The sequence below is a fragment of the Crocodylus siamensis genome, chromosome 1 (assembly GCF_052110815.1).
Source record: "Crocodylus siamensis isolate JL-2025a chromosome 1, ASM5211081v1, whole genome shotgun sequence".
Classification (NCBI taxonomy): Eukaryota; Metazoa; Chordata; order Crocodylia; family Crocodylidae; genus Crocodylus; species Crocodylus siamensis.
Window position 1 is genome coordinate 335,840,539 of NC_143395.1, and position 13,502 is coordinate 335,854,040.

Genomic DNA, 13,502 nt, shown 5'->3' on the forward strand with positions numbered 1-13,502 from the left:
TTGGAAATCAATTAATGAATGATCTACTGTGCTAATCATACAACATTTCTTTGGAAATTATTAAGTTAAATATTTAATCTTCTCTTAAATTGTTTGCTGGAACAAGAGATGGGTAAGGTGAATTATGTCCTTTTAAAATGCCTTAAAATCATTTTTTGGAGTGCAATCATTTAATATTTTATATATATATATATATATATATAAAAATCCTTAAATACAATTCCTCTTAAATAAGTGAACTTAAAGTAAAGCAGTTGGTATTTAAATATTTTTGGAGGAAAATATACAAAGTAATTCAATGAGTAGAGCACAACTGAGGGAATGCAAATTAAAACCATGAATGTATTGTACAGTAAACCCTTAACTTGTTCCCTATTAATGTAAGTTGAGGAAAAAATAGCACTTGTTATACATCACCATTGCAAAACAAAGCAGTTCAAGCCACACCTTTAGATATACTAGGATATAATTATTTCCTTTGTCTAAATTCAGTTATCCCATATCTCTCTACCATTGTTGTTGTTGTTGTTGTTCAAAATGGAAAATTATCAATGATGGACTGAGAAGCCTTGAAGGGCTATTTTTAAATAAAATTATGTTAATTAACCACTGCAGTGCCACCATGTAAGTAATATGTCTTAACAAAATGGGAAACTTCAGTGGTCTATGGCCTAAATATTACAAAGTCCAATAATTTTAAGTTTCTCCAGTTTTGTTTAAAGGTAAAGGTACTAATTCAGGAAAACATTTAAGCATGTATAGATTTCAAGCATTGGCGCTGTGAGATTTACTGTGCCCCCTCCTGAAAGAAGTGGTGGTGGCACTTCTGGGTTTGCCACTGGCACTTCTGCTGGTGGTGGTGATCAGCCACTGGGGGACCCCTCCCCCACTTGGTGATTGGCCACTTATGCCCCCCCCCAGTATTAGGAGGCACCAATCACCCATTACTTCAAGTACACACTTCAGTTCCATTGACTTAATGTACTTAATACTTTACAAAAAGGGATATTTTTGACAATCTGAATTTGATGGCCATAGGGTCAAGGCACTTGAAGTCCCCATTATCTATCACTATTTCTCTACACATATTTCCTGAAAATCAAAATCTAAGAGTTCTGATAATAATTCTGATAATTATAACCTAGAACATATACTTATGGACCATAACAAATTCAGAGCAGATGAGAAAGATGATTTAGAGATGATGGAGAATAAAGGGACAGTGTCACAGAAGGCAAGATTTAAAGAAGAGCCTTGTTTATGATATTGAACAGGTAACAGTTCAAACAGGTAAGGATGGGAAGCTGCTTATAATATTTGCTACGAAGAAGTCATTAGAAATTTTTTAATTCAGTGGAGTAAAAGGGGTGGAATGGAATGTAGGTAATGTTTTCCTGTAAAATCACTTCTAGGTTTATACTTTTAGCCCTCTATTAATATATGATGGGTAAAAAAAATCTCTCTAGCTAGCTTTTCTTGTACATCATTCAGACTAAGTACTAGTAATTTAAGGGTGACATTTAATCTTGTATATAAGGACCATTGAAAAAGCAGCCATACTATTTAACATGAAAAGTAGTGTCTTAACTCAAGATTAGCACAGTAAATATGTCTACTGGAAAATTACACCATAAATATAAATGGATTTTATTGTAAAAATGTTTACTAATTATTTAAGAAGGAAAAATCTAACCAAATACTCTGGGACACTTGTCTGACTTCTCGGTATACTCTGTTCTTTACATCCTGATACTCTGAAAAAAATAGCTTGCATAAAGAAAATGGGCTACCAAGTCTTACTATGTGGTATGAAATGGATACTGAATCACATTTAGTCACTCACATATGCTTAATTGTGTGAATTGGGCAATGTTTTATTCCAAGTATATGCCACCTAAGAGCCTATTCCAATCTGCTTCAGTTCCTGAAAAATCCATTAATGAACTTACTTTTGTAAGACTGTCATCTTATGTTTAAAACTGAGTCACAAAAGAGAAGTGAGAATTAGAAGAACCCACAAATATTTTTGTATTAGGTTTTTTAGGGATTCAAGCTGGATGGAAGAGGATCACGTGTTACTAGCTGGAGTAACATATTTACTCAAATCCAAGATGAGTCCCCCGCCCTTTTAACTTGGGTGAAAGCCCCTTATTTCAGATTTGAGTGCTAGTCAGTAGTGAGGCAAGCAGCTGCTTCAGATCTGGATTTAGTCCTGACCCAGGGTTGGGGCTGGAGCTGCCACTGCCACCACTGTTACCAAGCCATGCACATTCATAAATTTTCCATGTATAGATGGTATTAGTTATTGGGGGGTCATCTTAAAATTCTTGTTATCTTGGATTTGGGTTAGTACAGTAGTATCTGGCTCACTATGTTTAAATTAAAGTAATAAAAGTATTAGGCTATAGTTAGTCTAATAGATGCATAATTTGGAAAACTTTTGAAATGTGTGCTTATTCAGGAATATACTACTTAATTTTATGCTTATACGTTGTTATTTTTGAAGTGCTGGCTGATTTCTTGAATCACTGCTTGACAGTGGGGAGTTAGTATAATCTAAACAAATCATATTTTAGTTATTCAATCAATATGATGGATCTTCTTTCTTGGATAAAGCTGAAATGGAATACATTTCAGCACTTCATATAACAATGTTTACAAGAAATCAGGTGTAATTCTACCTCTTGTTAAAATATCCTTATTTCTAAAAAAATATGTTATCTGGGAACTGAATTCTTGAACACCCTTAACATGAGAATTAAACGATGCAAACCTTGTAGATAAATTTCATTTTTAGTGTCCTCAAGTGATTGTAAAAGTTGCCTATAATGTATTTCCTGTATAAACATACGGCAAATATTATGTTAGCCAGAACGTTACCATTATACAATATATACAGAAGTTGAGGAAAGGCAAAGTTTTCCTGAGATTAGCTGTAGAATTATTTAGCAACCATATATTTACATTGGATTTACTACTAGGGAATAACATTTTTTAGACTCAGGTTTCCTTTCCTTTTATTTTCATACTCTTGCCTTGGACATATAAAGCATAGGCAGTCTCTATGTTCTTGTCTAAAAGAAGAATAATGCCAAGTCTAATTGTGGCATTTACTATCTATAAAAGCTATTGCTTTCATGGCAGCTCAAGTAACATGGCTCAAAAAATACTGTGTAAACGGCTTTATATTATTTTTTCCTACAGCATCTCTTTCCTACAGGCACACAGTATCATCCCATTATTTCATCCAGACCTTCAATGAAAGCACTTATATCTGGTAAAATTCATTATAATGTAGTTTCTGTAACTGCAAGGAAACCCTAGATGTTGTGGTTGTAGGTCTTTTCCCAGGTCAGCATTATGGAATTTGCAGAGCTCTTTCACCTACCTTTTGTCTTACACTCTGTCTTTTCCCTATTTCTATAACCTGCTAATTAATGGAGCAACAAATGCTTAATGAAAATTAATATAAGTGAATTGTAGAGTTCAGTAGTAAAGTAGTAAAGAAGTTAGCATTGTGTGTTTGACAGGTCGACTTACATAAAAATCTGATTAAACAGACTTACCCCATTCTTTCTCATTTGGTATCTCTGCATGATATAAATAGCAAGGGATCAGATCCAATAAAGGTCTTTAGTTAAAACTACAAGCCTATCTTTAGGCTCCCGTTCCCCAGAGTGGAATCTGGAACCCAGCCAGAAGTGCCTAGATTCCCCATATGCTATATACAGACACTTGGCTGCTCCAGAATTACAAAGCTGGAGTTGGTACCAGCCCTTTAACAAAGTGTTAGAGCACTTATCTTACTTAAATAAGAAAATGGAAGCCTTGGCATACCTCTTCGTAAAGGGAATCACACCCCCATGTGGAACAAGACGACCTTAAACATTTGTTCATATACATATATTCATACATACACACACATAGATAACTAGATAGCTAGATAGCGAGATCGATAGATATATTCATTCCGTACAGGTTTGGGATCTTGACAACATTAAGGAAGCTATCTGCTACATGGTAATTCTGGGTCTGGGTTGTTTACTATGTGAGGAAGTTTATTCCTAACTACGCTTCATTATTTAGGAGTGTTGAAAATTAAATCTTTTATTTCACATTAAAGTTTTATCATGGAAACAACGTGAGAAGGAAATGTTTGATACACTGATAAACTTTTTCAGAGAGCCTTGGAATTCTGTGCTACCCATAGCTGTACATAATATCTACAGCTGTGTGAGGAACTTAAAGAAAAAAAAATTACAGATCAATTTTTGCTGACCTCGTGCTTCATTGCCATTTGCTGTGTGTGTTTGTGTGTGCATATACATATCTATCTATCTTTCTATCTATATTGAGTTGGCAAGAATATTTCCCAAAAAAGTAAAAACTAGTTGTAGAAAGCAAACTTTTAAACACAAGCAATTTCCCAGGAGTCCTACATGAAATACTGGCTCCCTTGAGATTAATGGCAGTTTTCAGTAATTTCAGTGGGAGAGTCTATAGAAAATGTAAAATGTCACTGTCTAAACATGCAACGCTGTTAGACTGCAGTAGGTAAATAAACACCACCATAAGGGAGTCCAGCTAAATACAAGTACTACCCTGTGGGGCGCTCTTGAATGAGCTGCAACATAACTGTAGTCAGGGCTGTGCCATGAGGGAGCTTCAGTGTGGGACTAGCCAGGAGGCAGCCCCTATGCTAAAGATGCTTCATGCCCCATCCAACCCCTGCAGGATGTGGTGCCTGATCAGAGCAGCTCAGACTAGTAGGAGTCCCTGGGGTCAGACTTTCAGCCGAGGGATGCTCTGACTGGACTTTACATACTGTGCAGTGGCTTGCTGAGGTATGAGCAGCTCCCCACTGAAGCACCCTCAGCTCCACCCCCAATGCACATGGAGCTTGACAGGCTGCTCTTACCAGGCACTACATGCTGCAGAGGGGCCGCCTGGGGCCCAAGGGTGCATCAGTGCAGGGGATGCAACAGCCTGACTCTCTGGGTCTCCTGCCAGCCTGCGCTGCTCCAACTAGTTTCTGTATGCTGTGCACAAACAACCTCCACAACAATATGCTCTGGAGTTTTTTGCTTCTAGACAAACACTCAAATGGTGTGCCTGGGAGCAAAAAAACTCCAGAGCAATAAGCTCCAGAGTTTATTTGTGCACATTAGGCATGTCCAGATGAGCATGGCTGTGTGGCATGTGGCCATACCTCACAGTCAGGCATTCTCCGTGCTTCAAGGGCTCACTGCCTGTGCATGCACTGCTTCACCTTTTTTTTTCCCACATTTTTTTTTTCCCCCAGTGCTGGCCCCAGCCTCCTCTACTGCTCCTTGGCTAACTTGTCATATGCCAAAGTGCACGTGGCACTGGTGTTCCCTGGGGACAAGTAGTTTGCAGTGCAAGATTCACTGCTGCTACTACTCCATGGGGAACCAAATGTCTACGCTCGTCTGGATGCGCTCATGAATTTTACATGTAAACACACCCAATGTGGTCAAAATTTTACACCCATTACATGCTTCCAGTCTAGAGACAAAAACATATCCTTTGACCTGACTGTCCCAGAAACTGAACATATCAAGAAAATTATTATTATTTTTTTAATAAATGACTTCTAATTTTACTAGGTAGAAAGATCTATTCACAGAATTTATCCAGTAAGGGATTTGGAATTCAAATTTAAAAAAGTAACAAGGACTAGGGACAGACATTACACCTAAACATGTATAAGGGATTGGAAACTGATTTAAAGCTTTAATGGAACAGAAGTTTAGTGCACATAAGTCAATTTGAAAAAGGCTGAAACTGGTTTTTGACAGACCTGGATAAATGTAGTATTAGATTTTACTGATTTAGGTTGAACTAGTCTATGGAACTTTTGTCCCAGATCCCCTCCCAGCTCAAGTTACCTAAGAGTCTCCCATCACCCCAAGATGTTTTGTGCTCCCCAGCCCCCAGCCTCCCCTTGCAAGGCAGGCAGGCAAGCCCCAGCCTGCACTCTGGTTCATTTGCCCTGGGCTGTCACAGAGCCCATGCAACAAAGTCTCTACTCCCCATCCCTATGTCCTGGCAGTGTGTGTCAACCAGGGGAGAGGAGGGAGAAAGGACCCCTCTCCAGTCAGAGCCAGTGTGGAGGATGCACAATGGGGGCTTTTTCTGTTCCCCTGCTAACTGCATCAGGGTGGGTCATGGGGTAGGACTGGGGAGAGATTCACTGCAGCCAACAGCAGGGGTGGGGTGTGTGCCTAGCAGTCAACCAGGCCAATAGGCCTGGCTCAGCTGCCTTCAGCAGTGTCTGGCAAGCTGGGATGCATGTGGCAGCACCTCCAGTCTGCTGCCATGGGCCAGTGCAAGCATCCCTGTCCCATCTCCCACCAATGGCAGTGTGTGTATTTTTTTCCTTCCTGATCTATTCTTTACAGTTTAGAGAAACCAGGAAAGGTTTGATTGATTACACCTTGGACATTTTGATTTTCTGTACTTATTCAAGATGCTTGGGGGCAATTTTTGATTTTAAAAACAGACATACATTTGCCAGATACTTTACTAATGCTAATAGTTCTAATTATTATTTAGGGACCAGCTGTGTCTTCAAATTAGAACTGTATAATGAGGTGGACAGCAGAGAGCAACATTTCCTGATGGGGACCACTTCAGCTGTAGTTCAGCACACTAATAGATTCACTGAGTTTTTTAATTGACTTCTGTTAAACTACTTATGAGCTATAAGTAGTTTAACACCTGGCTAAGTGCTTTGCGGGATCAGTCCTTGAACTGTTTTTGCCAATACAATTCATTTTCAGAGGGGGCACTTTTCTTGTTTATGGGGTATTTTGAAAGCATAGCTAGGATTTAAGAGTGTTGTAACTTAGTTTGGTTCCAGGCACAATAATGAAGTCTATTCTATGTCACTGATCACTGAAAAGACTCCCAATTATTTCAATGACCTTTGTATCAGTACTTATATGGGTGAAGGGAAATTAGTCTTCCATATAAAATATCTTTAAAATGCTGGTAATATAGAATCACCCTGGCCTACTCTTTGTAGGATCAGCTTTCAGATAAATTACAATAAATGTTTCATTATTTTAAAGAGGCACCAGAGTACAATTTTGTAATTTTAATATCAGCACAGCTATGCAGTGTTGATAAAACCGCAGGTTATCATTTTGTTGCTGACACTGATTTTTTTCTTTCAAATCAGTTTTCAGCTGCATTTCCTTCAGTAATTTTGCTAAGCAATTTTTAAAGTGCACTCTAAGCAAGCATGCCTTGCTTAGTTTGCTAAAAGAAAATATAGTTAACATACCCTAGCAATATTGAAAAGGTATTGGCTTTATACATGGCTTTATACAGGGGGAAAAACACACATCCTTGCTGTAATGCATCAAATCACTTCTGCCTATTGCAGTAGATCTTGCACTTCTGCCTATTGTAGTAGAAAACCATATCCAGCAGAATTGCCTATAGGAGGGAACTGGGGATAAAACATTATCCTAAGTTGACCTAACTTGAAAAGGGTCATCATTAGAATCCTGCATCAAACAGATGTTTTTGGCAGCTAAGTCATTATGGCTATCCTGTATAGTAATGGTACCAGCCACTGATTTGATTTTTTTTTCATTAAGCGAATCCTTTTGGAACCTAAACAACAGCATCTTTATTATTCCACTCTGAGCCTGCAAACCACTAGTCTCTGTTCTTACATTTTCACATGTAATTATTGCTTGCAGATTCAACGTTTTATGTTACTACTTTGTAAAAAATAACCAAATTTAGTCAATGACTGTTTTAGCCTGCTATCTTATTGTCATAGCTGAACCTTCTTTTGATCATTATTTTTAATGAATATAATGATGTACTTTCTGTATTGATCGAGATTTTTTTTTTTGATGATATAGTATTTCAGTGCCAGAATAGGTTAAAATGAAATGTAAAGCGATCACATACACAACCTCTTAACAGCCATAGGTTTTATTTGCCTCAAGTGAAGCAGCAGAAACATCGCTATTGAAAAGAGAACAGCCTTTGTAAAGAATTAGCTCAGGGGAAAGAGTCAAAGAAATACAAAGGGAACAACTCCTTGAGGCATCTATGAACAATTTGGCTTATGAAAAGAAGTACTACAGCTGAGAGCTAAAGTAATCATCTTTTTTTCCCCCCATCTTTTCTCATATTAAGTTCCTAGGAGCCGATGATTCTAAAGGTAACCCTTATATGTTAGCTTTATATGTATATTGCCTATAATTCTGATTTGTACGCATCATGTTTCTTTTATTTATTTGGAGAATCAGCATGTTAATACAATAAAGATGTTTTAATTTTTTCACTCTACTAACTTCAGACATGTCTGTATTTTGTTTCCTGCTGCCTGAAAGAAGTCCATTTCCTGCTTTATTGGAACATTTCTATGCCTTACTAAATTGGAGAACTACACCTCACCCACAATAGCATTTCAGCACTGCTTAAATTGATTCTTCTATATTTTTTTATACAGCCTTTTACCAATCCTCAGAATTGTAGGTACTACATAGTTACAAGCGATTAGTACATTCAGGCATCTCTACAATATAAGTTTCTCTATAATATAACTTTGGTCACTAAGGGTTGAGATTTTGCCTGATTTGTATAAGACTATATCAAGTGCAGAGAAGAGACCAGGGAATGTATAAATGCCAAAGCCATATAAGGTTCATATGACCTCATGAGGTCATCTAATCTAGCCCCCTGCCCAAGTCAGAGACATTGACAGGAGTTGACAGAAACATTCAAAATTGGACTAACCTGTGAGCCAATGTATATTTCTGTAGTCAGTGACACAAAAGAAAATGGTGTGACTAGCACATACAGCCTTCTTTGCTGCCACAACCCAAACAACCATTACCTATCTACAGTTGGACTGACTGAAGACAGCTTTCAGCATGAGTCTGAAGAAGGCTTGAACTCACACCTAATCTATAGCAAGTTCTGTTCACTGCTCTACTACTGCATCCCTTCAGTGGAAACATTAGACACCTTAAAACAATGCGTGTTGGTGGGCAAAAAGAATATAATGTACCCCCATTTACCTTCAACATTCAAGAGGATCATACACTGCAAATATAGGTTTTCCTCGCTTTATACGGGTTCAGTATGTGCAAATTCACTCTTATCCAGTGACCCTTTTTATACCAAAAATTTGTTATAAGCGAAGGAAATTCACTCGTATGTGATCGGTGTGGTGGAAGCCTACAATCAGCTGCTTTGTGTGGTGCATTGTGGGAGTGATGTATGCCAAATAATCTCCTGTGTGGATCTGTGCTCCTTGCTTATTGTCTGCTGTGATGTGTTTTTGTGGTTGCCATTCCCATTATAACAGTGCCTGTGCTTGTGTACAGTCTGCTGTTGGTGAGTACCAAAATTGTCTTGTAAAAGCGGTAGAAATGGGTCTGGGGGTCAGTACAGTTCAGGTCTTGGAACATATCCGTATTTGTTATATTGTAAAGTGGGTTCCCTTTATACAAATTGGAGTTATGTGCCATTTTCCAGGAATGCATGGACAGCATAAAGCGAGGGAAACCTGTATACAGGGCTGAGGTAGTACCTACTTTCGTTCATTATTCCCTTTCTTCCTTGAGAGTACCAGCACCTCCAGTCACAATACTCTTGTTTGGATTTACTTCTTCCCTTTAGATATATACAAACAGAGCATTTCTCATGCAGAGCAATGTGATTCTTATTTCTACTGAAGGGGATAAAGTACAAAAGGATAATAAAATTAGAAATTAGTGGAAATAACTTGCAAACTGAAAACAAGCATAAAAGTGTTTTTTTGTTATTTGTACTGATTCTTTTCTTTTTTTCTTGCAGAATCTAAGGCAGCAGTTCCCAACACGGTGCCTCCAGGTGCCAGGGTGCTCCCCGAGGTTTATTCAGGTGCCCTCACAAATTTCCACAATCAGTAAAAATCATTATTCCGATGAAAAATGCTGTCACTGCCAACTGAACTCAGGCTGTAGGCAACAGCCACCAAAACAAGACTGAGTCAGTCTGACTGATGGAGTGACGGACTCACACTTACTACTCCCTCCCCAAAGGAAACAATGTGCACATCCAGGATCCTAAATTCTAAACTTTAATATTCATATTGGTGCTCACTGCTTTTTCTTTTAAATTTGAATGTGCCCTTGGGCACATAAAGGTTGGGAAATCCTGACTTAAGGTATATATATTTTGCAGACCTGACCCATAGCACATTAAAGTTATAGGAAAAGCTTTTCATGAAGGCATATCTAGAAACATACCTCAGTGTCATAGCTAGAAAAGTACCTCAACAGCAGAAACAGAATACTTTGAGATTCTGCCCAGTTGTACCTAGGATTTGTGAAAGGAGAAATCTGCTTTCCCATTTCATCTGTTATCAGCAGAAAGTAGATCAGTGATTCCCAAATGGTGTGTCTTGACACAGTAGTGTGCCACAAGGGTGACAGAATTGTGCTGTGACATCTCCCTGTGTAAAGAGGTAAAAGCTCCCCTCCCCCATCTGGTGCTTTTTGCCTGCCCCATCTACTCCAATGGCACCTGCAACTGCTTCTCTGGGTACTGCCCCTTCTACTGCTGCCTTTTCCTGCTCTTCTCCATCCCAGGCAACTCCTGTGTTCCCCTCAGCACCTATACTGTCAGCAGCAATCTGCTATGAATGGGCAGGGGCAGATGCACAGATCCACCCACACTTTGCAGCCTGGTTTGTCCCTTCTACTCCTCCCAAACTCCCAAGACTGGCAGAAGGGACAGCATGAATGGTTACTCATATGTGAGCCATGTCAGCCCCATGAGCTTGCTTCCTGAGGTACAGACCAGAGGTTGGGAGGGGCAGACAGTGGAAATAGCAAGTCACAGCAGGGTAAGTACCTGGCCCTATTGCACTTTTCATAGATTCATAAATTCTAGGGTTGGAAAGGACCTCAGTGGGCCATCTAGTCCAACCCCCTGCCCCTGGCAGGCAAGAAAAGGGTCATCAAACCTGAGGTCAGGTGAACCCAGCCAGGTGCCTGTCCAGTCTCCTCTTGAAGACCCCCAAGGATGGGCAAGCACTTAGGTGGCACCAGTTGATCATGGATGCTCAACTTTTTGTATCTTTAAAGTCACCCCCATGTGCTTTCTAAATAGAGACCTATCTCATTGGTTTTCATCTCAGGGGCTACAGAATTCAAAAAACTTATGGAACCTGGCTTGAGGCTAAAAAGTGTGAGGACCGGTGATAAAAGATTGTATAGAATCCTTTGCTTACAGAAATATGTATTATATGTCATATATTGACAGCATATCTCAGTGCTGGTATGATTTGCTCTGGTAGGGACACAATATGTTATGTGTTTTGAAAAAATGTATACACACACACACACACACACACAAAGTTTTGGGTGTAAGAGTGAAGTGCGCCATCAAGTTTAGCTCAGAAAAAATGTGCTCTAGATATCAAAAGTCTGGGAAACACTAAAGTAAATAACACTTTGTTTTCCCAAGGAATTTTTTGTCTAAGAATCAAGGTGTTTTACTAACATAAATGAATTATATTTCACAGTATTTAAGGTCAAATATCCCTTTCTGCTCAGAATGCACAAGAGGCCATTGTACCACTTCAGTCCCATTTAAGCCATATTTTATACACCTTAATGGGTGCCTGGAACTTGTTTAAGACATCTTTAGATGTGTAATTTTCAACCCATGTGAAGCAAGTAATTGTGTTCATGTCAGACAAATATCGTAAGACTTTAAGACATTTTTATCCTGAACAGGGAAGTGTAAATGTGAGCTGTTATGCATGATAACAGAACAACTCCTTCAACCACTGTGCCTCATACTTGAAAAGTCATAACTGAATTCTAACCCCAACTTTGCTGATAAGCATTACTCAAGTTCTTTGTTGTGTTTGTTGCTACAGACTATAAGACAAGGTGCTTTTGGGGGGGAATAAATTCCTACTAACTGCAATTTAGGAGGAAATGGTACATTGATAAAGTAATGCCAAGTATATTTAGCAAACAAATTTAACAAGGCATAAAAATTCCACCTTTGAAAATACAGCAAGCAACCTTTCTAATCAGTAATATCCTTCTATATTCAATATATTATGTAGTAATAGATACTCTGCTTGTTCTTTCTAGTGATCCATTTATAATTTCTTCCTTGACACTTCATATTCTGGTTTTCATAAATCCTGACTTTTGAATTTTAATGTCTTATGGATGCACCTTCTTATGTTACAAATCATAAACCTTAATCCCTATACAAAAGACCTTCACAGAACATTAATCCTTATTTACCTGGCCTGCTCTCAGATTGTTTTGATTTTAATCTTTGCACATAATTCTAGATAATAAATATCACAATGTGTTCCAAGTACCAGCTCCAATACTGTACCCTAAACAATTTACTTATGGAGATAGAGAAGACTGCCACCCAATGACAGAGAAGACATTAAATGTGATTAATAGCTGAATAACTGCTTCAAAATTGGAAGGAAAAAAACTTGCTTATATATCTATTTTTATAGGTCTGGATAACTACAACTAACCTCCTATACAGCACTGTCTTTTAGAGGCAAGAATATTTTTATAAATAATTTGTGTGAAGCAGTGAAAAGTATATTAAGATTTAACACAGATATTATTATAGTGCTGCAGCATGTAAGGTGGAAGAAACATGCTCTACAGAGATTTTCAACCAGCTTGAACTTTTTTGTTTAAATATTTTCTACAAGACCAGGTTAAAAACAAGTTCTTACAAGCATAAGTTGTGTTTAAAATATTTGTGACAGCATATGTGAATATAAGAACAGACAGTGATAGTATTGTAAGTAAGAGGGTGCAATCAGGACAGCAGCCCCAGGCACCAACTGTATTTGGAGGGCACAAAAATAGTCTCAGCAGTGTCTGATCCCACTGCTGTGACTGGCACCAGGATGATGGCATTGCCCAGGGTATCACATGACTGTCAGAAAGCAGAGCTGCTCTGTTTAACTTAGCTACCTAACTGGGGAGCAGGGATCCTGGTTTTCTCTGATAAAAATGATCCCCAATTTTTGGTTTAAAAAAAGTAACCTTAAATCCACATTTTTCCATGATCTAAATGAAACACCACTATATCTATCTAGCTATCTATTAGATGAGTTTCATTTTAATCATGGAAAAATGTGGATTTGGGGTTACTTTTTTAAAACTGAAAATTGGGAATTTTTTTTTTTATCAGAGAAAACTCCCTGCTGGGGAGTGACAGTATTTCTATGGAAGGCTGGTAGAAAAGAGTGAGAAGCCTGTAAAAGGGAAACTGAAAGCCAGATCATATTCAACCTCTAAAGCATGTAAACCAGACTCAAATGGAAGCACAATCCAAATCAACCCCACTCAAGAACAGAAAAGTTGGTACCTTGGGTCATTAATCAACTCCATTTTGGCCTGAAAAGAACTTTAGTTGCCTACACTTGAGTTACTGTTCAAGCTCAAAAACAATCCAGCTCAGAC